The sequence below is a fragment of the Microcaecilia unicolor genome, chromosome 2 (assembly GCF_901765095.1).
Source record: "Microcaecilia unicolor chromosome 2, aMicUni1.1, whole genome shotgun sequence".
Taxonomy (NCBI): Eukaryota; Metazoa; Chordata; class Amphibia; order Gymnophiona; family Siphonopidae; genus Microcaecilia; species Microcaecilia unicolor.
Genome location: NC_044032.1, coordinates 361,799,349 through 361,819,329, shown reverse-complemented (window position 1 = coordinate 361,819,329; position 19,981 = coordinate 361,799,349). Strand labels below are relative to the sequence as shown.

General features: G+C 43.4%; 1 protein-coding gene across 1 annotated transcript in view; it reads left to right on the top strand.

The window, feature by feature from the left end:
• Positions 1-19,981, top strand: part of PSD3 (pleckstrin and Sec7 domain containing 3) — a 599,926-nt gene that overhangs the window by 138,553 nt on the left and 441,392 nt on the right. The window lies entirely within an intron of this gene.

The window sequence follows — 19,981 nt, the reverse complement described above, 5'->3', positions numbered from 1 at the left end:
TGGATTTGGCCCTAAAGAAGGCCAAGAGTTCTAGGGAGCATGCTTCGGCGCCCCCGGGCAAGGACTCTAGAACCTTGGACTCCTTTGGGAGGAAGGCCTACCATTCTTCTATGCTCGTGGCCAAAATTCAGTCCTACCAGCTCTACCCGAGCATACACATGCGGAACAATGTGCGGCAGTTGGCGGGCTTGGTGGACAAGCTCCCCCCTGAGCAAGTCAAGCCATTTCAGGAGGTGGTCAGGCAGCTGAAGGCGTGCAGAAAATTCCTGGCCAGAGGGGTGTATGACACCTTTGATGTTGCGTCCAGGGCCGCTGCTCAAGGTGTGGTGATGCGCAGACTCTCATGGCTGCGTGCCTCCGACCTGGAGAATAGGATCCAGCAGCAGATTGCGGACTCGCCTTGCCGTGCGGATAACATTTTTGGAGAGAAAGTTGAGCAGGTGGTAGAGCAGCTCCACCAGCGGGATACCGCTTTCGACAAGTTCTCCCGCCGGCAGCCTTCAGCTTCTACCTCTACAGGTAGACGATTTTTTTGGGGAAGGAAGACTGTTCCCTACTCTTCTGGTAAGCGTAGGTACAGTCCTCCTTCTCGACAGCCTGCGGCCCAGGCTAAGCCCCAGCGCGCTCGCTCTCGTCAGCAGCGTGCGCCTCAGCAAGGCCCCTCGGCTCCCCAGCAAAAGCAAGGGACGAGCTTTTGACTGGCTCCAGCAGAGCATAGCCGACAACCAAGTGTCAGTGCCGGGCGACCTGCCAGTCGGAGGGAGGTTGAAAGTTTTTCACCAAAGGTGGCCTCTCATAACCTCCGATCAGTGGGTTCTTCAAATAGTCCGGTAAGGATACACCCTCAATTTGGCCTCCAAACCTCCAAATTGTCCACCGGGAGCTCAGTCTTACAGCTTCCAGCACAAGCAGGTACTTGCAGAGAGGAACTCTCCGCCCTTCTCAGCGCCAATGCGGTCGAGCCCGTGCCATCCGGGCAAGAAGGGCTGGGATTCTATTCCAGGTACTCCCTTGTGGAAAAGAAAACAGGGGGGATGCGTCCCATCCTAGACCTAAGGGCCCTGAACAAATATCTGGTCAAGGAAAAGTTCAGGATGCTTTCCCTGGGCACCCTTCTTCCCATGATTCAGGAAAACGATTGGCTATGCTCTCTGGACTTGAAGGACGCCTACACTCACATCCCGATACTGCCAGCTCACAGACAGTATCTGCGATTTCAGCTGGGCACACGTCACTTCCAGTACTGTGTGCTACCCTTTGGGCTCGCCTCTGCGCCCAGAGTGTTGACGAAGTGCTTGGCAGTAGTAGCAGCGGCACTTCGCAGGCTGGGGGTACACGTGTTCCCATATCTCGACGATTGGCTGGTGAAGAACACATCCGAGGCAGGAGCTCTACAGTCCATGCAGATGACTATTCGCCTCCTGGAGCTACTGGGGTTTGTGATAAATTATCCGAGGTCCCACCTTCTCCCAGTGTAGAAACTCGAATTCATAGGAGCTCTGCTGGACTCTCGGACGGCTCGCGCCTATCTCCCAGAGACGAGAGCCAACAACTTGTTGTCCCTCGTCTCGCGGGTGCGAGCGTCCCAGCAGATCACAGCTCGGCAGATGTTGAGATTGCTGGGCCACATGGCCTCCACAGTTCATGTGACTCCCATGGCCCGCCTTCACATGAGATCTGCTCAATGGACCCTAGCTTCCCAGTGGTTTCAGGCTGCTGGGGATCTAGAAGACGTGATCCACCTGTCCACGAGTTTTCTCAAATCCCTGTATTGGTGGACGATTTGGTCCAATTTGACTCTGGGACGTCCTTTCCAAATTCCTCAGCCACAAAAAGTGCTGACCACGGATGCGTCTCTCCTGGGGCGGGGAGCTCATGTCGATGGGCTTCACACCCAAGGAAGCTGGTCCCTTCAGGAACGCGATCTGCAGATCAATCTCCTGGAGTTACGAGCGGTCTGGAACGCTCTGAAGGCTTTCAGAGATCGGCTGTCCCACCAAATTATCCAAATTCAGACAGACAACCAGGTTGCCATGTATTACATCAACAAGCAGGGGGACACCGGATCTCGCCCCCTGTGTCAGGAAACCGTCAGCATGTGGCTCTGGGCTTGCCGTCACGGCATGGTGCTCCAAGCCACATATCTGGCAGGCGTAAACAACAGTCTGGCCGACAGGTTGAGCAGGATTATGCAACCTCACGAGTGGTCGCTCAATTCCCGTGTAGTGCGGCAGATCTTCCAGGTGTGGTAGATCTCTTCGCATCTCGAGCCAACCACAAAGTCCCTCAGTTCTGTTCCAGGCTTCAGGCCCACGGCAGACTGGCATCGGATGCCTTCCTCCTGGACTGGGGGGAGGGTCTGCTGTATGCTTATCCTCCCATACCTCTGGTGGGGAAGACTTTGTTGAAAGTCAAGCAAGACTGAGGCACCATGATTCTGATTGCTCCTTTTTGGCCGCGTCAGATCTGGTTCCCTCTTCTTCTGGAGTTGTCCTCCGAAGAACCGTGGAGATTGGAGTGTTTTCCGACCCTCATCACACAGGACGAAGGGGGGCTTCTGCATCCCAACCTCCGGTCTCTGGCCCTCACGGCCTGGATGTTGAGAGCGTAGACTTTGCCTCTTTGGGTCTGTCAGAGAGTGTCTCCCGCATCTTGCTTGCTTCCAGGAAAGATTCCACTAAGAGGAGTTACTTCTTTCTATGGAGGAGGTTTGCCGTCTGGTGTGACAGTAAGGCCCTAGATCCTCACTCTTGTCCTACACAGACCCTGCTTGAATACCTTCTGCACTTGTCTGAGTCTGGTCTCAAGACCAACTCTGTAAGGGTTCACCTTAGTGCAATCAGTGCATACCATTACCGTGTGGAAGGTAAGCCGATCTCAGCACAGCCTTTAGTTGTTCACTTCATGAGAGGTTTGCTTTTGTCAAAGCCCCCTGTCAAGCCTCCTACAGTGTCATGGGATCTCAATGTCGTTCTCACCCAGCTGATGAAACCTCCTTTTGAGCCACTGAACTCCTGCCATCTGAAGTACTTGACTTGGAAGGTCATTTTCTTGGTGGCAGTTACTTCAGCTCGTAGAGTCAGTGAGCTTCAGGCCCTGGTAGCCCAGGCCCCTTACACCAAATTTCATCATAACAGAGTAGTCCTCCGCACTCACCCTAAGTTCTTGCCAAAGGTTGTGTCGGAGTTCCATCTGAACCAGTCAATTGTCTTGCCAACATTCTTTCCCCGTCCTCATTCCTGCCCTGCTGAATGTCAGCTGCACACTTTGGACTGCAAGAGAGCATTGGCCTTCTATCTGGAGCGGACACAGCCCAACAGACAGTCCGCCCAATTGTTTGTTTCTTTTGATCCCAACAGGAGGGGAGTGGCTGTGGGGAAACGCACCATATCCAATTGGCTAGCAGATTGCATTTCCTTCACTTACACCCAGGCTGGGCTGGCTCTTGAGGGTCATGTCACGGCTCATAATGTTAGAGCCATGGCTGCGTCAGTGGCCCACTTGAAGTCAGCCACTATTGAAGAGATCTGCAAAGCTGCGACGTGGTCATCTGTCCACACATTCACATCTCATTACTGCCTGCAGCAGGATACCCGACGCGACAGTCGGTTCGGGCAGTCAGTGCTTCAGAATCTGTTTGGGGTTTAGAATCCAACTCCACCCCCCTAGGCCCATGTTTTTTCTGTTCCAGGCTACACTCTCAGTTAGTTGGAAAAATTGTTAGGTCAATCTCAGTTATGTCCTCGCCGTTGCGAGGTCCAATTGACCATGTTTGTTGTTTTGAGTGAGCCTGGAGGCTAGGGATACCCCATCAGAGAACAAGCAGCCTGCTTGTGTTCGGAGAAAGCGAATGCTACATACCTGTAGAAGGTATTCTCCGAGGACAGCAGGCTGATTGTTCTCACAAACCCGCCCGCCTCCCCTTTTGGAGTTGTGTCTTCCCTTCTCTTTGTCTTGCTACATATGAGACTGGCCGGCACGAGCCGGTTTCGGGCGGGAAGACGGCCGCGCATGCGCGGTGTGCATCAGCGCGCGAGGGTTAGCAAAGGCTTTTGCTAGTGAAGATTCCGATTGGAGGGGCTGCCGTGGACATCACCCATCAGTGAGAACAATCAGCCTGCTGTCCTCGGAGAATACCTTCTACAGGTATGTAGCATTCGCTATATGCTTGGGATTATGACTGTCTGCCTGATGTTTGGACTTTGTCAATTGAGGAGCTGATTACAGGTGTGTTGTTAATGAAACACTTGAAGTGTCTTACTCATTCAGTATCCTTTCAGGAGCAACAATATAAGTTTATATAAGCCTATATATTTCTCCTCATGGGGCATATCTGGCTCATATGGCAGAGTGCCCACGCTGCAGAGCTGAACCGGCAATGTTGTGCATATGTTCTAGACAAGTCCTTTGATAAAACCTTTCTGGGTGCGGGTGTTGACTTACCTATCTCAGTGACTGCTTGGAGAAATGAACTTTTTAATTTAATTTAATGAAAATCGAGAGATGGAGAGATTGGATGCTAGACGGAGGTCTCCTAAGGCCTGGAAAACTTTTCAACAAATTTGGTCCTCGGTATAGGATCGTTTTCCACATTGTGCTCTTAGTTATCTGTTGAACTTGAAATACTTGATTTCTGGGGGGTGATACTATTTGGATTTGTTATGACTGTGGGATTAGATCGCCGTGAAGAATCAACATATGCTGTCTGATCTTTTTGTTTTATATTTTCTTGACTGGGAAGGGGGTGGTGGGAGGGGTAAATATTGAAAATTACCATGTTGTATTGTTTTTTTGGTACCTATTCTGGTATTATGTGGTTATATTAAAGATCCTTAATTTTTTAATTTGAACTCATTGTGAGGTAATTACAATGGTAGGTTGATAAGCAATGATTCCAGTGTGGAGCAGTAACTACAAAGTCAGATTTTAGTAGAAGAATCTGCTAATAAGTTTGTTGTAATTGCAGAAGTAGTGCGGGGCCATTAATAGGGAAAATGGAAAATCGTTCATTTTCCAGCTGTGGCAAAAATGGCCTTAGTGCACAAGGAAAACTCATATGGCCATTTTCTACTGCAGCTTAATAAAAGGACCCCTAATTTTTTTTTTGTTTTGTTTAGGTGGCTTGGGATCTGCTTCTCAAGGGGTATTTTTGTTTAAACTTAATTTTATTTATTTTATAATTTTACTAGTATAAAAGGCCTGTTTCGGTAGGCAATGAAATGGGCGCTAGCAAGGTGACCCCCTCCCCACCAACCCTCCTCTGCCCCTGCAGCCACGCATGTGCAGTGGCCCTCCTCTCTCCCCTGCTCCCCCTGCAGCCACCCATGTCCAGCGACTCTCCTCTCCACCTGCCCTCCCTGCAGCCATCCATGTCCAGCAACCCTCCTCTCCCCCTGCAGCCATCCATGTCCAGCAACCCTCCTTTCCCCCTGCAGCCACCCATGTCCAACGACCCTCCTCTCCTCTGCCCCCCTGCAGCCACCCATGTCCAGCGACCCACCTCTCTCCCCTGCCCCCCCTGCAGCGTCCCTTCTGTCTCCCCTGCTCTCCCCTGCAATCACCCATCTGGTCTCAGGACCCCCTCCCCACCTCCTTCTTCCCTGCCCCCCCCTGCAGCCATCCATGTCCAGCGACCCTCCTCTCCCCCTGCAGCCACCCATGTCCAGCGACCTTCCCCTCCCCCCTCGGTGCATCATCCAAACCCCTACCCCCCCCCCCCCCCAGCGCATCACCCAAGCCCCTACCCCCCTCCTTGGGCACATCAACCCCCTCGCCACCCGCAGACGCCAATACTAACGCTGTCTGGCCGCTGCTGCATCTCCTGTGGAGGAGCAGCGGCCGGTACAAAAAGAAAAAAGCCAAAAAAAGATTTTTAACCTGAAACACGGCTCCGTAGACAGCCATCTGGCATTGGCTGTCATCTCTGCAGCTGCTCCTCTTCTCCCCTCTGATGTCACTGCACTCCTCCGGGGTCTTCCTGCAGGGGCAGTGACGTGGAGGGGAGAGGAGGAGCGGCTGCAGTGATGACAGCCAATTCCAGATGGCTGTCTACGGAGCCGCGTTTCAGGTTAAAAATCTTTTTTTGGCTTTTTTCTTTTTGTACTGGCCGCTGCTCCTCCACAGGAGAAGCAGCAGCGGCCGGACAGCGTTAGTATTGGCGGCTGCGGCTGGTGAGGGAGTTGATGTGCCTGAGAGGGGAGGGGGTAGGGGCTTTGGTGTTGCGCTGGGGGGAGGGTCTTGGGTGATGCGTCGAGGGGGGTAGGGGCTTGGCTGCTGCGGAGGGGCTTGGGTGTTGCGCCGAGGGGGGGCACTGAGAGCTGATTGGTAGGCAGCTTGCCTTGGAATCAGCTGTCAGTGCATTCTAAACTGCCTAGCAGACCACCTCTGAGGGAGCCACGGTCCCAGGCACATTAGAACGTTGGAGGTGAGAATTATTATATAGGATGCTTAGAGGTATGAATGGTCAGATATGTGTGGTTGTTTCCTTTTCAATACATATTTGTAGTTCTTGTTTTAAAAATGAAATATTAGTTTGTAAACCACTTATACCATTTGATCAGGCATGTGGGATTTGGAAATCTTAACTATAAACTATCATATTCTGCATTACCTTTAGACATCCATTTGATATGTAAAAGAGTCAAAAACAATTAAGACTTCCTTATTATCACATTTCTGAAAACTGCATTGACAAGAGTCAAACAGAAAGTGTTCTACTAAATGGTCAGTCACTCTGAGACAACCTTTTCCACCATTTTTGTAATGAGGGCAGATTTGAGACCGGCTGAAAATTAGGAACTTTGTTGACATCTTTTGCATTCCTCACATGAAGTTGGAATACTGCTTGCTTGAGTAGGAAGAGGTAGATCTCTGAAGATTTGCAGAAAAAATAACATTAATTACACTTGAAGAAAAGAGCAAAACTTTCCTTCAAAAATTTGATTATCCAGAATGGACATGGATCTAAGGTAGAACCTCCATGCAGCAAATATGAAATGTAGCTTACAGCTTCTGATGGAAAAATTACCAAGAAAATTTCCCATTCACATCTATTTTACAGTAGCACAGAGGATAGAATAACAGCAGTCCTGTGATTTTTCTTTATAAAGAACTCAGTAAATGTTTTAGCTGAAAGATCCCTATGGATTTTTTTTCATAGGTTTCTTTTTCCACTAATGTTTTATGGTAGAACATATCTCCTTTTTTCCTTCTCATATGCATCAGAAGAATCCAAGACTTATGGGGATAGAGTACAAGTTTGAGTTGCGTGGCTTACAGTAAACAATATAGGATGCTTAACAAAGAATAATGCATGAGAAAGTAATTTGTTGTAAGAATCCAATTTTACAATACAGTATCATAAACGTACTGGGATAGCTATGGATGATTAACATTTAGAAAATCTATTATGAATGAGAAATTGTACATGAAGCAAAGAGAAGGTTAATAGTAAATAGAGCAATAACCAATTCAGGTAATAATTAGTTGTTTGAGATATGGTTGCTCTTTGTGAGGGTTTGTTTGAATAGGAACGATTGGAAGATTTTGTGTAATCTAGATAGAGTTCTCCTGTGTTGGATCCAACATCCCTGACCTACCTTCAGGTAGCAGTATGCAAAGGAGAGAAGACTTGAGTATTACTACGCAGGACCTAACAGCTCCTGGACAGGTTAATTTCTGTTGAGTCTGGCATGATAGAGGTTAAGCAATGCTAGGAGCTCCTTTTTCTTGGCTCCTCCATACTACCTGCTCAGTACTAATTAAAGACAAGGTCATAATGTTTCAGCCATGTTTCTTGGGTGCTCCCATGCAAAGTGGCAGACATGACAACCTTGAATAGGTTGTGTGGTTTCATCCTCTGCAAGAGCTAACTATCTTTTGAAGAAGCGCTGAAATTGTAGGGACCAAATTCAGAGGCTGGCTGTGGAAGTACTTATCATAGGTCTTTCCTCACCTCAGCCTCTCATCACAATACTGGTCATTGTTGGTCTAAATTCAGAGGCCAAGGGCAATACTATTGTGGCAGCTCCCTTCCTCAGGAACGTTGTCGTGGACTGAAAAATGTTATAATGTCTTTGTATCGCTCCGTGGTGTAACCGCACCTTGAATACTGTGTGCAATTCTGGTCACCGCATCTCAAAGAAGATATAGTGGAATTAGAAAAGATACAGAGAAGGGCTACGAAAATGGGATGGGACAACTTCTCTATGAGGAAAGGCTGAAACAGCTAGGGCTCTTCAGCTTGGAGAAAAGACAACTGAGGGGAGATACGATAGAGGTATATAAAATACTGAATGGAGTGGAATGGGTAGACGTGAATCACTTATTTACTCTTTCCAAAAATACTGGGACTTGGGAGCATGGAATGAAGCTAGAAAATAGTAAATTTAAAATGAATTGGAGAAAATATTTCTTCACTCAACGTGTAATTAAACTCTGGAATTCATTGCCAGAGAATGTGGTAAAAGCAGCTTAGCAGGGTTTAAAAAAGGTTTGGATGGCTTCCTAAAAGAAAAGTCCATAAGCCATTATTAAAATGGACTTGGGAAAATCCACTACTTATTTCTGGGATAAGCCGGATAAAATGTATTTGAACTGTTTTGGGATCTTGCCAGATACTTGTGAACTGAACTGGCCACTGTTAGAAACAGGATACAGGGCTTGATGGATCCTCTGTCTGTCCCAGTATGGCAACACTTATGTATGTACTTGTTTATATACTTATGTACTTATGCATTGGACACCTCCTTGTTGTAAATTTGTATTCTTGCTGTGCTCATTCATGGAAACATGAGCTTGCACTCCACTCAGGTTAGGCATGCAGTCGCCTGTCTGCCTTAAGACCATGCCCTGTCCTAATGACAGCCGTACATACAAAGCAGAACAGAGAATACTCGGTATCTGCTGAATGACTTCATTACCCAGTCTGCTATTCCTCACAATCCATGGGGTTGGCCATTTTAGATCCACGTTCTGCCTTTGTGTCCCCAACCCAGTCTCCTTAGTGGGGAACTAATATTTTTGTTCCTAGTTGCCATGTGATTAGTTATGTACTGGCAGCAACTCTCCTTGGCAGCCTAACCTTTCCTGAGTTGCTGTGGAATAGCCAACAGTCTGGTTATCACAAGCAGCACAGAAAAGTCTGCTAAAGTTTGCTGTAAGTGATGAGCATGTTGTCATCACTGTCCACCTATGCTGATATAAGACAATGTTTTCTTGACATCAAGTAATGCTGTGACCCATTGGTTTATAAAAATCCATATTTATTAATACTTACTATACCACCTTTGCCAATAGTTTGAAAAGGAGGAGAACAGTTCACAATACAACTCAAACGAAATGCAAATTTGTTCTGAAATTTCATTTATTGTTGCACCCTCATTTGCATACTTAAAAGTATGCGTACATAATCTTTAAGCAGTTCCAACTGATTAACTTTACACTTGATTACTGCAGAGTGGAATGGTGGAATAAGGAGGCCCTGGATGTATTTTTTTCAGCCACTTGATTAAAACTGCAAATTCCTATCATTTCAGGGGACAGATCATGAGTTATGTGAACATTCCTTTCCTCTGCTTTTGCTTGCTGGGTGTTGTGGTAGCATTGTAGTATCTGTAGGTTCCATTGACCCAAGCCAGCAGGAACCATAGGTTAGATTTAGGTGCAAGACATGCTCTTGACTGCCTGTAATTTAAGAAAAAAAAACCCCCTTCAACTTCAGTTCACTGTGTGCTTAAGACAGGGCTGCTTTGTATTTTGTGTTTTATATGTGTGTGGTGATGGATATAAATGATTCTGCTAGTGTATAATTTAAGTGTAGAAATCTATAGCAGTCTGGCTTATTCTTTTGTCCCAGTAAGAGATGTACTGGTGTTCTAGATTCTGATGTAATATTTGCAGTGCTGCCTTTTCATAGGTTGGATTTTGTGCTGTTTGAGTCCTAGTTGTGCTGTTATGGTATTTTGTATAAAGCAACTTAAAGAATGTATTTTAAAGATATACTCTAATTAAAAATAATATTCCTTTATAATGTTTATGGTAGAATGTTGCCCAGGGAGATCCCTCCACGCTCCACCCACCCCTATCCCCCAGATTTGCAAACCAGAAGTCTTAAGTAAACTTCCATTAAGGATACCTTGCTCCTTGATGATGAGTTTGATAAGATTAAGAATATAGGAGAAACTATGACTTTCTAAGAACATGCCTAAATCTTCTTCTGGGCTCTGATAGACAATAATTTAGAGACCTTGAGCACAGTGGCCACATTTTCAAAAAGGAAATCCTCCTTTTGTCCTGAGAACAAGTCAGGAATCTCATGCAAACAGTGCATCTGAAGCTAGGAAATGATGGGATCTGGGCCCACTCCTTAAGTTTGGTGATGGGTGTCTTACTGGCTTCCTCCAGAAGTAGACTTGGATAACACCAGACCAGTATGTACTAGAAATAGAGAAGGTTACAAATTTGAACCTTCCTTCCTTTTGAACAGCAGTCTTCCTTAGGAATTTTTCTCCTTGTGCCTGCTAGATATCAAAAGATCTCTCATGTTAAGTAATGAATGATTTCTCTAGATTGGAGAGATTGCTTATCTTCTTTAGTAAGGCTAAGAAAGGTGAGGCAGCATCTAAAGCTACCTGTGTTTGTTGGGTAAAAGATATAATTTCTTCAGCATATATTTTGGTGGATAGATGATTGCCTGAAACCGTGAGAGCTCACTCCATTAGAGGGGTAGCCGCTTCTCGGGTGGTGTGTAATGCAAGTCTCCGGATATCTGTAAAGCAGCAGCATGGTCCTCCCCACATACTTTTGTGAAGCAGTGTTGCTTGGCTGTGGCATCTAGGGAGGCAAGCCTACCTTTGGAGCTTCAGTTCTTAGAACAAAAATGGCTGATCCCCTCGCATTTTGAGGATTGATTTTTTTTTTTATATCCCACAAGTCTTGGACTTGTCTGATGCACTTGACAAGGAAGGAGAAATTAGGTGTTACCTACTAATTTTCTTTCTTTTAGTCACACCAGATGAGTCCAGCGACCCACCCTTATTTGTTTCTCCATAGCATTACAGCAGTTTTTATTTTTGCTAACTTCCTGTTTTGTTTGTTGAGCAAATGTTTTCAACGTCAGCATTATGTTCAGCAAATGTGTTTGCATTAGTTCAGCAACTTGTTTTCCACTGCTTTATCTAATACTGAATTGTTTGAGCGCACAGGGTTTTATTAAGATACTGCACAATTTTGTCCTCTCTATCTCTACCTGTTTGTAGATGGATGCAAACCCACATGTCATGGACTCATCTGGTGCAAATTAAAGAAAATTAGCAAGTAGATCTAATTTCTCCTTTGAGTTTTATAAATTCAAGAGATTTTATTATATTGAGACCTGTTCCTGACTTTCAGCATTTTAACACTATATTATACCATCATCTCAGCATAATTTGACTGTGCCTCTTTACATTTCTTCCATCATTTACATTCTGGTTCCTGCAGTTCTCACTTGGCAGCAGTTAGCTGCTTGGTATTCCAAGGTGAAGAATTTTGGCACATCTGTAAATTTGTTTGATCACTTGTTGGAACTAGTATTTAGATGATGGAAGATGTTTTATTGCTGTAGTAACAAAGAAGGACCCTCAACCACCCTAATCCATTGATGCTGAAATTATTATGAGTCTGGTCTGAATAGAGTTGACAAAGATCAACAGTATTTATAGTGGCATATTTTCAAAGCACTTAGACTTACAAAGTTATATAGTAACCTATGGAACTTTGTAAGCCTAATTGCTTTGAAAACGAGCTCCCGTGTGTCCTAAAACTGATCACTCCTTGTATTGTAAAGGCAATCCATATGTAATTTAGCTTAAAAAAAAACAAAACAAAAAACTTGGCTACTCCAGACTTGAAGACAGTGCACTTATTTCAGCAGTATTGATCCAAAATTTGGGGGGTGGCCCATTTGACTGTTGCTTGTTAGAACAGGAATTACTGCATCGTGTGATAGGGTCATTCATAAACAAATGGAGGGTAATTCAGATTTAGGTGCTAAGAAAGTTCCTATTTGCAGCCTATTCATGCCTATATTAAAGATACGAATACTTAACACCAGCCATAGAACTGGTATAAGTGCTCATGATTTGAATATGCGTAGTTTATAAGATTTTATAACCTGCGTGTAAATTTGCACCCTACCCAAACTCCATCCATGTGAATGCACATCTCCAAAGTATATGCTATCTCATCTAGGCATGTACATACTGAATACTGTTTGGTCAAAAACTGCTCATTTGTGCTTGTGCTTGTTAAAAACTGCTCATTTGTGCTTGTGTTTGTTCACGGATATGCATAAATGATTAAAATACTGGCATTTATGTGTGGTGTTACTGCTTAAAACTAGGTGGCTCCTTAGAATTACCCCTTATGATGCCCAGTGTAGACAGAATAGTTACAACAGCCTTATCCCCAGCCAACCCTAGCATGCGATGGCACCGTGTGTACTTGATACCCATAAAGAGTACCACAGCTCTTGTGGTTTTTAAAGGGTGAAGAGTCCCTTCTTGATGGTATCACATTAGTTGTCTGGTGGACAGAGTTAATCTTTCCCCTTGCCCCCCTCCCCCTTTCCCCAGACAAGTCTCAGAACAGCTGAGTGTGTGATTCTGTGGAGAAGTTCCATGCATAATCAAATGAATAAAACAGCTGCCAGCTCGTAATACCAGGAGACAGGATAAGGCAAATGCCCAACTGGTATGAGTTTTAAAGGGCAAGGGTCCCTTCTTGATGTCATGATAATTTATTTTTTTTATATAATTTTATGTTACATTTGTATCCCACCTTTTCCCACTTATTAGTAGGCTCAAAGTGGATTACATAGTTCCGGAGAGGTGGTTACAGACTCCAGTGTGAACAAATACAGTATTGGGGTACTATTACAGTGACAAGTACAGTGAAGAAGTATTGATAAATAGGTTGGAGGTGATTCAGACAAAATGTTAGGCTGTGATCGTGCGTCGGGGTTGAAAACTGTCCGTTTCCTGATTAAAATACCATATTTCATTATTCGGTGTTTGTCAGATACTGTGGGGTATGCCTTCTTGAACAAGTGAGTTTTTAGGTTTTTTTGGAATTCTGGATGATTATTCGTAGATTTCAGGCGTTTTGGTAGAGAATTCCAGAGCTGCTTGCATATGTAAGAGAAACTTGACGCATATATTAATTTATACTTTAGGCTTTTACAACTTGGAAAGTGAAGAGTATGTTCTGGCTGATTCAATTGTGTTTCTAATTGGTAAGACGATTAGTTCAGACATATAACTCGGAGCTAGATCATGTATTATTCTGTGAACAAAGGTACAAATGTTGAAAGCGATACGTTCCTTGATTGGTAGCCAGTGTAGTTTTTCCCGGAGGGGTTTTGCGCTTTCAAATTTAGATTTTCCATAGATAAGCCTGGCTGCCGTATTCTGAGCAGTCTGTAGTTTCCTTAGGCTATGCAACCCGCATATACTGCATTGCAGTAATTGACATGTGTTAATACCATTGTTTGAGTCATGTTGCGAAAAGTTTCCCTCAGGAAGAATTTTTACCCGTTTGAGTTTCCACATTGTGTGGAACATTTTCTTTGTAATGGCAGTGGCTTGGTTCTTTAGCGTTAGGTTGCTGTCAATAATAATGCCGAGGATTTTCAGTTTATCTGAGATTGGAAGAGTGTTTTCCGGGGTATGTATGGCTGTGGGGTAGTTTGTAAAATGTTGAGATGAAAGAATAAGGCAGTGTGTTTTTTCTTTATTGAGTTTGTTTGAATGTCATAGCCCAGGTATCCATTAGGCTTAGACTGTTTTTTATTATATTGGTGATTTCTGAAAGGTTCGATTTGAAAGGTATGTATATTGTGACATCATCCGCATACAGAAAAGGGTTAAGGTCTTGATTGAAAAGAGACTTGGATAAGGGGGTTGAAAAGGATGGGTGAGAGAGGTCCGCAGTCGGTTTCCCAGGGTGGAGAGATGTTGGAGTTTGACTTTACTTGATATGACCTTGTGATTAGGAACCTCTTGATCCATTTGAGTATATTCCCTCAAATGGAATAAATGGAATATTATTCCCTCAAAGGGAATAATACTTTGCAGTCCTGATAATTGGTCCACTGAAGAGCTTGATCCTGTACACTGTGATGAAAAGTTGTCATTTAAAATGCTTTTTTTGTGCATGACAGTAAACTGATTTATCAGCAGGTGTATATCACTGCACTCTACAGGGAGTGGTGTCAAGTCGGACTGTCAGCAGCTTTAAATTGCTGGTGCACCATGTCCTGACATTAAGTAAATAAAAATAAGAAAGTGATCCCCTAATTCTGAAATATGCTGATAATTTGGGTTTGATGTAGTGCCTTTCAAACGAGCTCTGAACACATACAACGAAAATGATTTTGAAATCTCTGCAGTGCAATGATCTCTAGAATTGAGGGTGTGGATAAAAGCACTATAAGGACAGTGCATAGTTTACAGAATTAGTATTTTCATGCCCATTACATGTGTAAATGTTTAGAATACTAGCATAGATGCACGTAGGTGTCCACTTACACACATGCAGCATATGCCAGTATACTGCCCAACCGCTATTCTATAAATACACAACTATTGATTAATGCATAATAAAAAGGCGAGACACACATGGGTGTGACAAAGGTTGGCCTCCCACTTATGCATGTAACTTACAGAATAGGTACCCACCCCTTTACCAGCTCTATGACTAATGAAAGTACAGGTGCCCAAGTGTTAGGTGTGCTGGTACCAGGTTCCATTCTGGAATGGAACCTAAGCAACTAGGCTCTAGAATAGGCTTCTACTTCCCACACCTCAGGGCATCTAAATTGAGTTAATTGGTTATAGAATTGTCCTCTAAATAATTTGTGCACACATCAAATTGGTTACGTTTAGCTATTTTTATTAGTGAATGTCTTAATTAGAGCAGTTCTCTCACTGCTGCTGCAGCTCAAACCATCATGCTACTACCAGGGAGAAATGGTTGCAGCCTGAGTCTGCACCAAAGTAGAAAATCATGAGGAATGAGGTATACAAAGTGGGTGGGGAAGGAAAATGCAAGTGGGGGAAAGGGGATGATGAAGGGAGGTACTAAGGTTTCAGGGCAGCTGCATTTGTCCGACTCAGCTATGCCATTTCCATTGGCACCAAGGGCAGCCTATCCTAAACCTGGAGATTTACTACTGCTGTGCTGGAGATTTAAGGCCAGTGATGGAGGTTTTTCTGGTTTGCCCCAGCCATGTTTACCAGCAACTCTGGCAGATACACATTCCAGAAACTACCATATTCTAATCAAAATTAGTGAGTCTGTGCAGGATATTTAGTCTAGAAGCTTTTATTGCTCAGTAACAAAATATAGTAAGTAAGTAGAAGGTGCTGAGTGTAGTTTTGCATCACCATTGTTTATAGTTGTCAGAATGCAAATTGAGAATAATCTTATTGGTAGCTCAGAGGATGGCTGCCATATAGATTTTCTATCCCAGTCTTTATGTAGTGGCAGTTTACTATAGATCGTAGTCTCTGCCAGGGGTTCTCCCACAGTATGCTAGTAAAAGCAGCTGTCCCCTTCTTATGTTTGGGTAGCAAGAGCGAGGACAACTTGGCCTCTTGATTGTGTCACTGATTGATAGGGCATTGGATATGTGCCCTAGTCTTCTTATACATCAGGTAACTTATCTCAGGTCCTATGAATAAATGACATCTAGCCCAGATTTGAGTTTAAAAAAATGGTTTTCTTTTATTTTCAAATTAGAAAGCTGTAGGAAGACAGTATAAAAGCAACTGTGTAAACTAGTCGCAGCTATTCAAATTTGTCAAAACACATGCAGACTGTGAATTGCAGGAAGACCTTAGGAAACTGGAAGTCTGGGCATCCAAATGGTAGATGAAATTTAATGTGGACAAATGCAACGTGATGCACATTGGGAAGAATGATCTGATGCTAGGGTCCATCTTAGGAGTCAGCACTTAAGAAAAAGATCTAGGTGTCATTGTAGATAATATGCTGAAATTTGCTCTGTGTGTGGCAGCAGCCAAAAAAGCAAACAGGATGCTAGGAATTATTAGGAAAGGGATGCAAAATAAGACCAAGAATATTACATTGCCTCTGTATTGTTTCATGGTGCGACCTCACCTTGAGCATCGCATTCAATTCTGGTTGTTATATCTCAAATAAAGAGAATTAGAAAAGGTTCAAAGACGAGCGACCAAAACAGTAAAGGGGATGGAACTCCTCCCATATGAGGAAAGGCTAAAGAGGTTAGGCCTCTTCAGCTTGGAAAAGAGATGGCTGATGGGTAATATGATTGAGGGCTACAAAATCCTTAGTATAATAGAATGAGTAAAAGTGAATCGGTTTTTCACTCTTTCAAAAAGTACAAAGACCAGGCCACACTCAATGAAATTAAATGGTAATACTAAAACAAAGAGGAAATATTTTTTTCACTCAAACAAGAATTAAGCTCTGGAATTCATTGCCGGAGGATGTGGTAACAGCAGTTAGCGTATCTGGGTAAAAAAAAAAAAGGGATTGGACGAGTTCTTGGAGAAAACGTCCATAGTCTGTTATTGAGATGTTCATGGGAGAAGTCACTGCTTGCCCCGGGATTGGTAGCATAGAATGTTGCCACTATTTGGGTGTCTGCCAGGTATTTGTGACCTGGATTGACCACTGTTGGAAGCAGGATACTGGGCTAGATGGACCATCGGTCTGACCCAGTATGGCTGTTCTTACATTTACATATGTATTATACACATAAATGTTTAGAATACGAGCCCATATGCATGTACATGCTAATATTCCACCTGTTATTCTTTAAATACACACCTTTTTTGCATGTAACTCACCTTGAGCTACTACTGAAAAAGGTGTTAGCAAAATCTAAATAAATAAATAGCTTGTGATATAGAGGGGGTGGGGGTACACATTGGCATGATATATAAACAGGGCTCCCACTTGTGCACATAACTTACAGCAGTGATTTTCAACCTTTTTCATCACAGGGAACACTTACATGGCACAAAATTTATCAAGGCACACCACTAGCATCTAACCCATATCTGCCAGTCCCCACTAAGATCCATTCCATCTCCACACGTACTGTTTATCAATGGCAATTTCTTCGGTATAATTTACAGCAGCAAAGCTGACATGCTGACAGGAACCATCTGTGAATCACACAGGTCCGGATTGCAAGAGTTCAAAGTGAATGTTTAAAGAGGCAGGCAAGGGGGGTAATTGGGATATGAGGGAACAAACAATTATCCTTAGTAACAGTAACTAACGGGGCTACAATGAGAACCCCGTAGCAATTTGCATAATGCCCAGGGAGCTGAAAAATTCTTTGTCTCCTTCAAAAATTTCCCCTAATTTATCATCTTCTCCTGAATTTAGTAGCTTCGAAGCAGGTTAAATTATTACATGGAGGAGGTGCCGGTAGAGCAGTGGCTTCCGGCGGAGGAGGTGTAAATGTATCAGAATCGGGGAAGAAAGTGGCTTCCAATTCTGTTTCAACCCAGGAGCTAGAGGTAGGAGTAGGGCTTGTGCCATTATTAGGAGAACTCTGGCTGGGGCTTGAACGGGGGCTAGAGCTGGTACTGGAATGATTAGATTTCTGTCCTTTTATCTGCTCTATTTGTGAAGTCATCAAATGTGCTTGCAATTTCTACATATTATTGGCTTTGTTTTGGTTATTTTTCACAACGGTTCTGCAATGAAGCAGAATATATTCCTTCATATCTGGCCAGGGTTTTTAGGAAATCCCCACAGTATTATCCAACCCATCTTTAATTTTAGAAGTGAGGGAGACAGAGAGGTCATGATAATATCTGTACCTTACCAGTTAAGTATACAAAACAAAAATTATGTTGCTTACCACCCGATGTACCAATCAATCTGAACCCAAGTGCAGAACGGCTATCCAATACTCCTGCGAATGAGACTGGATGCAATATCCGAGTGGTCTTACCCAAGAGTCTCGCAGCAGACCTTGGATGTTCTCCAAACACAAATAACCTTAAGGGGCATTTTCACTGGCATCCCAGACAAAACTTATAAACCCTTAGCTTAACCACAGAACAGAAAACTTTCTTGTTAACAGTGATGTCAATTTCCTACTTGTTAACAGTATCACATTTAGTCTCGCTAGAAAGCGGATATCATGTTCTTAGACGGATACTGTAGTAAATAAAAATATTTTTAGTCTCATCAGTAGACGGATACAATTATAAAGAAAGACATTAAAAATTTAGTCTCGCCAAAGGCGGATACCGCGTCAGTAAACGGGTACAAGTATAATGAGACACCTCAAAATTTAGTCTCGCCCGAAGGTGGATACACTTAATCTGTAGTAAGATATAAGAATTAAAAATAAAATTGAATGACAAATTATCTAAAAAAACAAAAATTGGTAACAATTTAGAAGAGGGACTCCCCACTTCTACCAGCGTGCGGGGTAGAATAAAATTTGACTCCCTGTTCACACAACCATTCTCTGCTACCAAATGGTTTATCTTTCTGCCCTCTCCCAGGTATAAAGGTACTAGTTACCTGTAACCTGGAATGTCTAGGACTCCAGGGATTATGGTCCTAACGCCACCAGGTGGAGAGACAGAAAGACACAGAAGGCTTTAGTAATATGAGAATAATCAGTAATTGTTTATTACACTTACCAATCAGGACTGCAATTAGAATACGTAATATAATTAATTCTCATATGAGACAGCAACCGGGACACAAACGTGACCTCTGACATTAGCTCTCTGATTGCCTCTGTCCATGATTCTTCTTTTATACCCTTTTCTCTCATAGGCTAGTATTGTAAGTACAGTCAGCATATTCTAGTAAATTCTAACATAGTCCAACATATTCTAGTAAATTCTGTCTTACAGAAGCAAAGTTCTTCATAACCTATTTGCTTATCATAAGTAAGGTCAGTAAGGTTATCCTACTTTGCAAAAACCATCTTCCCAGCAACCATAGTTGTGTCTCTTCATTATCTGCTTTCATGGTCAGCAGCAAATTTCCCCTACATTACTACATTCATGTACCGTATTCTACTACTACTACTTATCATTTCTATAGCGCTACTGGACGTACGCAGCGCTGTACACACATATCTCTGTTATGACTCTATATCTGCCTGTCTCTCCAACAGAAGGGCAAGCTGACATGAGATTCACGTTCTGTGTAATTCTTATTATTTAGCTTCTCAGTGACTCTTAACCTGTTCATAGCCTGTTCACAGAGGCCTAGCTTTGCTCATAATTCTCAGTTACTGTTGTAAAGTTATTTTATGGTTCATGACCTACATGTCCCATATAAACAGTACCTGTAACCTTCTGAAGTAGTTATTTCATTTAATTATGCTACTGAAATTCATTACAGCACTAATACACTTGCTACTGGGAAATGCACTGTTACAGATTCCTGCACAGACACCACATACCAGCAGACTCCTTCACCTTAGTTGCAGATGCAGAACATGACTCTCATCTAATACAAAATAGAGAACCGCAAAAAATATGCAGACAAAAACTGAAAGCAGAGATACCAGACTCTTCATGTCATTAACACCAGAGAAATAGAAAAATAAGTATGACCTGTACAGTGCAAATGAAGCCGCAGATGTAAATTCTCAATATCAATATAATTCAATCACTAAGCTGAAAATAAAATCACTTTTCCTACCTTTGTAGTCTGGTGATTTTACTATTCTAATCATCTTATTCATAATCTTTAGCTCTACTTTCCTCTGTCTGTGCTCTTGTTTCCAGGGCTTCCTTTCCGTTTGCAATTTCTTTTCTAACCTCCTTCCCTGTCTGGTTCTGATCTTTCACGTTCAGCTTTCTTTAATTTCTCTGTCTCCTTCTCAAATCTATCTTGTTTTCCTTCTCTCTTCCCTTCACGTGAAGCCTGTCTCCCCTCTTCCCTTCCCTCCCATACACATGTGTAG